The sequence below is a fragment of the Apis dorsata genome, unplaced genomic scaffold (assembly GCF_000469605.1).
Source record: "Apis dorsata unplaced genomic scaffold, Apis dorsata 1.3 scaffold_256, whole genome shotgun sequence".
Lineage (NCBI taxonomy): Eukaryota > Metazoa > Arthropoda > Insecta > Hymenoptera > Apidae > Apis > Apis dorsata.
Genome location: NW_006263534.1, coordinates 1,679,160 through 1,689,111, shown reverse-complemented (window position 1 = coordinate 1,689,111; position 9,952 = coordinate 1,679,160). Strand labels below are relative to the sequence as shown.

The following is a 9,952-nucleotide window of genomic DNA, read 5'->3' as shown; positions in this document are numbered from 1 at the left end:
GAGAGAGAGAGAGAGAGAGAGGAACGAAAAGGGACAGGTTCTCGCGTTAAAAGGACACCCGATACGTGGAAGTTGGTTTAAAAGGACATTTAATACCCGCTCCAGATGGTGGCCGCAATTTTGAAGCTGTCCTTTTCAATTTTTTCTTTTTTCCCCTTCCCTTTCTTTAAACTGGTCATCCATTCCAGTTTGAAATTTTGTTTCGAATTCGTTTTCATGCGTGTCGATGATAATCGGAGATGGATCGTTTAAGAAATATCGGTGCAAAAGTTTGGCGATTAATCTTTCCTTTTCTAACGAGAATTGGTAATTAAACGAGGCAGGATAATCAATTTAGGATTTAGTTTGTTATATGATAGAATAAGTTCAAATTTAATGATATATTCTTCGAGTTTATACGATAATATAAGTGATTCTCCCGATGAAATTTGATGTATACGTAGGATATGATGTTTCACTTTTGTGCTTGTCAGGTATCTGGATCGTCTTTCACGCGCAATTACCTTCTCGAGCATTCGTTATTTCAATAAACGTATCGAGTAGAACTTCCTTTTTACTATGTAATTCGATAAATGAAGAATTTCGTAAAATTTTTACCCGTGATTACACGCAAGAACAAATTAGCATAAGCATTCTGAAACATTCATAATTTAACAAATATTGATTACTCCATTTTTCGCGATTCTCATGCGAAAATAATAACGCGCGCTCGTAAGATCGCGAACACCTATAATTACTTTCTTAAATAATCGTTAAGCAGAGAAACGTTTATCGAGGAATCGATTCATCGCGAAAGGGGGGAGGGACGGAATCACGTCAGACTGCCAATTAAACGATCGCGTATCCCGATTCGTTAAACCGACCGAGCGCGAATATGAACGTCTCGATGATAAAATTTGAATTGTCACGGCACATTCAACCGGCTCTATCGCGTTATTAATCCACAGACCGAACCGGTCCGCTCGGAGAATCGGTTGGATCCGTGTGGCACTTATCAAAAGAGGGAGAAGGAGGAGGAGGAGGAGGAGGATGGTGGTCTCTCCCCGAGGATGTGTCACTCGCGGCACCGCTCAAATCAGATTTTCTTCGCTTAACGCCCTGTCAGTTCTCGCTTTGCAAGCGCGTTGCTCGCTTCAGGAATCACGTCGGCGTCCGTCAGCCCGGTTTATTGCATTTCCACCGGGTTTCGTCTCGTTTTCACGGTTTGTTTCGCCCTTCATTTCCCCGCCAGCCGCGCCTCGTCGCGCTCCTCTCTCTCTCTCTCTTTTTCTCTTTCTCTCTCTCTTTCTCTCTGTTGTAACGCTCTCCACGAGGAGGACGTCGACGACGTTTCGAAGACGCAGCTCTTGCAGCTTCTGACACTTTTCGTCGGGTCGCGTCACCCTTGTATCTTTCTTCGCGCGTGCACTGCTCCCTCCCCCTCACCCACTTTGTCCTCGAATCACCCCCATCCACAGGCTTTCCTTCCTTCCTTCCTTCCTTCCTTCCTCCCTTCTTTCCTTCCGTCGCGTCAATCTCGATACAAAGAATTCGTCTCCTTTAACCCGTCAAACCCTCGGCCCCCTTTTTCATATTCACCCCGCAAAAGGGGAATCGGATCAATCCGCGGCGGTGGAAAATTTATAAGCGTTCGAAAGAGGTGTGTATCGTTTCGTAGGATAGAATCGAGATCGAGAGGTGGATATAGAGATGGTTTGCTATGAATTGAAATCTGATGATTATTATTAGTGGGATCGTAAATCAAGTTGATCATTGGAATTTAGGATTGATCAATGAAATTTCATTTGGATATCAATCATAGTTCAATTCTAAAATTTCGATCTAAACGATGACTTTTCACTCGCTTTTTTTTTTTTTTTCCAATTAAATTCTGAAACAAAGCGAGTGTCTTTCCAATACTGGAAGACACTTAAAAGCACGAGACTCGATACTTGCACGTTTTCGTATCCCGATATTCCCACGTTGAAATCCCATCTCGAGATTCGATACGATCTATCTCGAAACGGAATATATACTTTCATGGAAACTCGAACGTTTCTAGAAGACAAACGTGGCACAGGATCCACCATCCACCACGCGTTACCGCGACTCTTTCTCCGGTTTCCCTTCCATTCAACGGCGAAGAATAGACCTCATCGAGCCGGGCTTGATCGAATCGGGAAAGGAAAGAAAAGAAAATCGGAATCGAGCGGGTCGTTAACGTCGAGAAAGACGTCGCCCGGTTATTTTTATTCCCTCGGTCCACATTTTTATTCGCCGAATACCATTCGTCGTCGTCTCTCATACGCGGCCATACGTTAAAGGCGCATCCGTTTCCCCGCTCGAGCAGTTCCTCTGCCTGTTCTCTCTCTCTCTCTCTCCTTCCTTCTCTCTCGCGCCGCGTCGTCTCTTTCGCGAATCGAATCAACGTTCGAGGAGGTGGAGAAAAATCCGCGCGACGAGACGCGCCACGAGGCACCGTGACTCGCGCCACTGTGTATATCATCCATATGAAATTCTCGGCTGGCCGAGCTCAGAACCGGCGAAAAAGGAAGAAGGAAGAAGGAACGGCGATGGAATGCGACGTTGGCACGCGTGCCTCGCCAACGACCAACCTTTATTTGCCTTCCTTCCCTCCTCTTCTTAATTGAATACGTTGCGTTGCGTTTCTTTCGCGTCGCGAACGAGACGAGGAATTGGACGGGTCTTCTTTTCTTTCTCTTTTTCTTTTTCGTTCAATTCTTTTCTAATTAATTTTTCAATTTTTGGAGAACAGGTGTTAAATATTTTTCTACGAAATTTATCCATAGTAAAATATCTTCATCATTGATATCGCGCCTGTGAAAGATATATATTGGAAATATATCTCTAAATCTTGATTGGAGTAAAACGCGCGAGATCAAACGACGAAATAAAACTCTCTTACGAAATCTTTTTTCCCATTAGAAAAAAGAAAACGGTACGCGAATTTCGAATCGAAGAGGGGTGAAGAAGCAGAGGGGTGGAACGAGTTCTCGTTTATTTCGAATTAGGGAGGGGTTGTCCCCGCGAGGTCCTTCCTCGGATATGAACGAAGGCTCGATGCCGTTGTTCGAGGAGCTCGCGAGGGGGGAGGGGTCCTGGATGGGCCCCTTTTCGGCGAGCAAACATGCGGGATTATTAAACCGTCTACGCGCGGCGGAGACGTTTCATCTTTGATTGGCCGGGACGTAATGGGAATTCCCGGTCGATCCCAAGTTTACGAAGGGTGATACCGTTCGCCTCGACTTCCTACCGTGTATATTACACGCACGCACCCCCTAGTCTTTCTCTTCTCTTCGTGTACGTGTTTAGCTTCACTCTATTTGTGATTCGGGCTTAATTGTGTAATTTGAAAGGCTGAGAATGTACACCATTGTGTTCAAAAGTATCCGAAACGTAGTAAAGGGAATTATTTTCCCCTTTTGCGATATTATAATTTGCGTAAAGCGTGTAATATGATTTCTTAGAGATCGAGGAAACAAGAAGGAAATTTGGATAATATTTATCGTGACGATAGAAGATTCTAATCTTAATTAGAATATTATAAATATTTAACTAACATTGACGTTATTGACGTTTCGTAAGTATATTTTTGAAGGATCTCCACAAAGTGGAGTAATCAAAGCAACCCTAGCCAATCCCAAAGTGAGGTTAGGAAAAAAGCGACGCGTAATATAAACATCGTAGAAGCTTTTGATATTCATCCCCGCTTCGTATTCCCCGAAGTTTAGGCCGATGATTAGCCTTGATTAATTTTCGCCGTGGTTAATCCCCCCTGCTTCGTTCCAGAAACAATCCGCTCCGACCATCATCGACCATCGCTGTCCAAGATCAACTTTCCCAACAACCATCGTTTCCCAAACACGAACCAACTTCCTCCAACTATCCGTAATCCGGCCGTGGAAAAATAACAACCCCCAACTTGGCCTCGGCACGATTAAAAGCGACCGCAATTACTCGATCCCTGAAAGAGCGAGAGAGAGACAGCATTCCGTGTATTTCCTCCTACGAGCAAATTAACCCTTCCCCCCGTTGGAATTCGTAATTGACCTAGTGAACGACCGATAAATCGATAACGGTAAACAGAGCGGCCGATTCCAAGCGCGTGCCTCGCCTCAACCCTTCTTAGACGTGGTTTTTCCACCTCAACGCGAGGTGCTCCCGTATGCAAATCTCGATACTCCCGTTTCCTATTCAGAAACGTACGTTTCGGAAGCTGTTCCCAGCGGGGAACGTTGGCGCGTGTATATATGTATATGGAGGAGCGAAGAGGAATGTCGAGCGCCGCCGGGGGTCGGTCGTTTTGCCAGCCAGATTTATGCGGCAAATATTTGCAAGGCGGGGCCTCCTGTTTAACGGATTGGTCGGTTCACGTGACTCCTTGTTTTTCGCGACACCGTCCAACCACCCTATCGCTCGTGGTGAGGTATCGCTCCAATTCCCTTGAAACCGGCCGATTTCTTCTTCTCGTCGGGGCCCTGCCGTGCGATGATTTACGACGGTCCTTTTCCTGGATCTGGGGGACCACGAGGAGGCAGGTTTCGAGGAGGTTTGGGATTGGTCTTGGACGGGTACAGGTGTCCAGGAGAGGTGACGAGTCGGTGGTGGGTCGACCTTTGATCTTTGTTTGGTGTGGATCAACGGCGTGAATCGGCTGTGTAAATTTATCGCCGTCGTGATTGGGGAGTGGTACGATCGATGAGATTGGAATAGGATCGAAGAAAATTGGACGACGTTGATATACGTCGTGGTGATTTCGATAGATCTTGGATTATATTGTAATAAGAGCGTGAGAAGAATATGTTATGAATTTGCTTCTTTTTCATCGATGACGTTACCAGAATTGAAATTAACGATGAAGATGGGAAATGAAAGTGTATAATTAAATTATCAAAATTGAAATAATTTGTCACATGAATTAAATGCAAGGAGATAATAATTTCCAGAAATTGATAACACAAATGAAACGCGCACGAGACAAAGTACAAAGTATTATTATCCCCTCCGCAACATCAGATTATCGAAACTCCACAATATTTAAATTTATTTCATTCGGCCAAGGTAATCCCTTGCCCAAACAGACACCCTTCTCGAACAAACGATCGAATAAATAATACCCAGCTCGATCCAACTGAGAGGATGGAAAAATCATCCCCATTTCCTCGTGTTCGCGAGAAACACGAGAAAAAGCTAACGAATCCTCGCGAAATCAATTAACGGGCCGTCAGGTATTCGATTACGGGCGGGGAATCGGACGGGCAGCAATTAAGTTGGAAATTAATTTAACCTCGTCGTAGCATCGGCGTGTCCCTGATTCGCGCGCAATTAGCCGGTGTTTTGTAGTTGTTAGCAACCGAGGGTATCGTTCAGGACTCGTGCCGGCGTGTATCGTGCAGGCTCGAGGCTCGTTCGCCGGAAATTGAAGGTCGGCCCCGTCGTCTGCCGGCCCCAGACGGGCACGGAACAGGAGGAAAAAGAGGGGAGCGAAAGAGAGAGCTTGGAGAAAGGGTAGACGAACGATTTTCTTCCATCCATCTCTCTACTCCTCCCCTCTCGTTTTCTTTTCCGTTTCTCTTTCTCTTTCCCGTTTTTGTTAACGGCTCCAGCCAAGCACAATGGCCCATTCAGCTGTTTGGCGTGTAAATTTGGCGCCGAAATTGCTTCCCGTTGAATAGAAATTCTCTACAATTTTACAACTTCCTTTTGCCGGTATTTCCTCTTTCCACGTCTGTCTATCCCGAGAATTGCAGAATTGATGCTAGATATTAGCTCATAAGTACATGTTTATGATACGTTTATACTTCCATTTTGATGTTTATAATTTTTCCACAAAAATTAAGAGTAGCGGAGTAAAGGGAAAGAAAAAAGGGGAGGGCACCTATCTTGAGAGTGAAAATGAAAAAAGTTCTCTAGACGAAACTAAACGAGACTGTACGAGAAGAAGAAAATGAAGAAGAAGAAGAAGAAGAAGAAAGGAAGAAAGAAAGACACGAGAGGAGAAAAAAAAGACTTGGCGATAGAAAAGAGGAGGGAAAGAGAGGAGGAAAGAGAGGCCTCTTGCGCCTGGCAGTACATGGAGAAAGAGGGGTCGGGATAAATGAGTTAAGTTGGAAGGACGGAAAGGGAGCGACCTCTGCAAGGCGCCGTGTCCGTTCGAGATTGGCGTCCGAGGCGGAAGAGGAAGACAACGAAGAAACGAATCACGGAACAATAATGCTCGAGAGTTGAGGGCGCGTTGCCCGGTCCACGATTAAAGTATTTCCTCTTTTGCTACACCAGCGGGATAAGTAATGCTCCCTTTTCCTCCTCGTAATTCGATTTTTATTTTTTCTTCTTTACTTTTTTTTTACTTTTCCTCCCAATGAAAAGAGTCGACACCGTTGCATTACGTCGAATCAGACTAAACGGGACGATATTTCTTCTCTCGGCCTTTTCACCGATATCCACCCCGACTAAATCTTGTTTGCGAATTGTATCCTTTGGAGGAAGAGGAGCCTTCCCCCTTTTTCCTCTCCGGTTACTACTCTCTCTCTCTCTCTCTCTCTCTCTCTTTTCAGTCTTATTCCATAGCGCCTCGAAGAAATGAAATAATTCCCTCGGTTCGGATCAAAGAGGGAGCGTTTAACCTTAAGACGTTCGCGATGAATGCGCCATTCGGAAACTGACTGAATAATTCTTTCGACGAGCAGAACTTTCCCGAATCCGTTTTCTTTTGCGACGCCTCTCGAAACGCGATTTCGCGACGAGCCTTTTTTCCTCCCCCGAAAGAGACGCATATATTTCGAAACAATGTTCAAGAAAAGAGGCATGGCTTTTTCTCCCTTTTCGCGTGTCAGTTACAAGGGAGAAAAAAGTTGTTCAAGGACAAATGACAGCATCGCCGGCTCTCTCGCTGCCGGAAATTTGACTTTGAAATGAAGACGTTCTGTTCGGTGCTCCGGCAACCGGAAATCGCGAACGAACGCGACATTTTTCTGGTGGTTTGTCCTCTCGTGAATAATGCGATTCAGAATCGGGGGTTGAGCGGCGGAAGACGTCTCACTTGACGCGTACTGTTTTTCTTTTTCGACCCCTGTTGTAAAACAGAAGGAGAGAAGCTCCTCTTCCTCTTCCTCCTCTTTAAAATCTCGATCCTCTTTGTCTCTGAAATCCTCCTCGTCATCAACCCGGTTTATTTTTCGACTTCTAATCCAATTTCAACGCGATGGAGGAACTTCTCTCTCTCTCTTTCTCTTTCTTCCTTCGGGCAAACTTCTTTTTTCTTCTCCATTCGCTTCAGACGCTTCCGTGGCCCGTGGATTCCTCGCGTTCCTTTAGATTCGCATTCCTCGTCGCCATCTAGGCATTCCTCTTAGTCGACCAATTAATAGCGACACGAGGGAGAAACAAGAAAAAAATAATATTCCACTTATCCTCGTTCCATTCGATAACGTTTTAATGGATCGGTTTATTCTTCGAGTTTTAGTTAGTTGACGGAATCCGCGTTTAAACTCGCGATGAAATTATTTTTCCTCGGGTGCCGGAACGATGACCTGAATTTTCGCGTAAGCGACGAGGGGCGGAGAGTTTAGGAACTAAGCCAAGTGCAATCGAGCTTCTGGTATCTCCTAAACTTAGTGCGATGATGAGGTAATCTTTGTCCAGTACACGATGTCTGGGGTAAACATAGATTTAGCCAAGAGTTGGTATTATTTCGGTAATGCTCCGCTTCACTAAAGGCTCGGACTGTCCAAGTTCAACCGTGATCTAGGTCTAGAACAGTGGTCGGTTAAATATCTGTTTAGATATTGTACAATGGAGCGTGGCATAAATCGAGGCCCCGCGCGGGTCACGTTTAACATTATTCCGTTAAACCCAGCGGAATTTCGGTTTCGTGTTTCTCGAACTTAATTCAGTGACTAACGACGCCTTAAGAGGTCCGTGTAATTCCTCGTGTAATTCGAATTCGACTGCTCCTCGAGACGGATAATAAGAAATTCGAATCTTTTCAACAAATTTTAAATTTCAAAAATTTATTTTAAAGGAAACGATATATCTTTATACATATGTATCAAAAAAAAAAAAAATATTCCCTTAACAACATATGATCAAATCGAGGAATATTCATAAATAATTGATTAAAAAAATCTACATAGACCAGCACGAACATTACAACCCCCGTGAAAAATTTTATTCGGATCGACGAAGAAGCCATCCCTTCTGGTGTTCGCTATTCACCCCCCACCTGGAACAAACTCTCCACCTATGTAATTAAACTAGTCTCCCGCTGCAATCAAATCGACGATTAATGTAGCGCGCGGTAGTTTTCCCCTTTCGAGACTCTCGAAAAGTAACCGGTAGTTGCGCCCACCCCTCTTCCGCCCTCTTGGATCGTGACTCATCGAGGGAAAAGGGATATGCGTTTATATACGTTGGCGCGTGTGCACGCACATTTTAATTCGGGGAGGGGGAGCACCGGTTGTGTTATTATGCGTGCGGGTCAACACCTTGGGCGAAGGTGTACGCGCAAGATTGGTATCATCCTGGCCACGCCGCTGAAGAAGGGGATGGTGGACGTGACGATGGCTCGGTCTCACGCGAGAGGAGAGGAGAGAGAGAGAGACTTATGAAAAGTTCCCTAACGAACTCGTCCACGCAGGACGTGGAGCCGCGTAGGCAGAGGGTTTCCTCTGGTATCCAGTTGGCAACGGTTAATACACCGTGGTCCAGAAGTAGCGGGTAATTACGGAGGATAATTGCAAATAAAACTTGTTCATCCCTTCCAGCCGGATGAAAAGACCGGTTCCGCATATTGAATAGCTCGGTAATTATTCTGAAACTTTTTCGACTCTCCTCCTCCTCCGGGATGATACCTCCCGTTTTTTGCTTTGGATGTACGTTTAGCCGTTTATCAAGTGGAAAAGTGGTGGAGGGTTAATGACAGTGGAGGGAAGATGGTGAGAGGTATTTTCGCGAGAGATATTTATCGAACGATTGAATAAAACTTTGTTCTTCTCTTTTCTCGAAAGGGAAGATCGCGTGATTCGAAGATTCACGTCGCTTTTGATTAATTGAAATCAATTTTGGCCGAGGAAGGCTACTCGTTTTGGATCTTTATTTCGAGTGTCATCTTTCGTTCAGGATCCCAGTAATTATTTGATAATTAACATTGCGAGACTCGGATTGTAACGGATCGAATAATAAAATCTCTCGATGTAAGATGGAAAAGATGGTTACATCTTTATACGATTAAATATTTCCTCTTCTGGATTTTATACCGTTTATTCTTTCGCGAGGTAACCGCGCGAGCAAATAAAACGCGGCTGTTTGAACGAGATCCGTCGCTTTATACAAGTTCCACGAACAATTCAGTCCCGTATCGGCTTTTGATCTACCTGTGGTCAGGTAGAAATTCCCATCCGACATCTATTCCATTCGCTGTTCCACGATGAAGCGAGACATCTCGAAAAAAAGAAAAAAAAAAAAAAAAAGAAAGGAAAATCCGCTTGTAGAACAAGCTTGAAGAATTCATCCAAAGTTATACACGTGGCGACGATTTCGGATTCGACCTTTCTCGATCAAGATTGCAAGATCCGCGGCGTGGGATTCCGTGAAATCTCCCGTCTCGCGTAAATATTGATGTAAAGCTGTAATAGCGCGAGCTATCTCTATATTGCGATCGATCGATTGCGCAACGCTGGGCAAACACATCGGTGTGCAAACACAGACTTTCAGCGCGTGTACAGAACGCGTATTAATCCTATAATGGAAAGACACGTAATTAATCCGGCGACTGCGGTCACTCGTGCGCGTAGGAGAATAAGACGAGGAACGGAAAAAGAGAGAGAGAGAGAGATTTTTGCAAACATAACGAATTGCCGAGATTTTTGCCGCGAAATCCAATTTAAACCCTGTTTACGCATCGAAAAATGTCCAAACATTTACTCGCGAGAAACAACCAATTGTATTTTCC

General features: G+C 44.8%; 1 protein-coding gene and 1 long non-coding RNA gene across 2 annotated transcripts in view; both read left to right on the top strand.

Moving 5' to 3' along the window:
• LOC116185699 overlaps positions 1-3,088 on the top strand; it is a 9,037-nt gene extending 5,949 nt beyond the window's left edge. Inside the window, exons 2-3 of the long non-coding RNA XR_004150572.1 lie at positions 1,026-1,032; positions 3,079-3,088. This is a non-coding gene — a long non-coding RNA (uncharacterized LOC116185699). The remainder of the gene's footprint in view (positions 1-1,025; positions 1,033-3,078) is intronic.
• Positions 1-9,952, top strand: part of LOC102680478 (probable G-protein coupled receptor Mth-like 1) — a 151,194-nt gene that overhangs the window by 79,670 nt on the left and 61,572 nt on the right. The window lies entirely within an intron of this gene.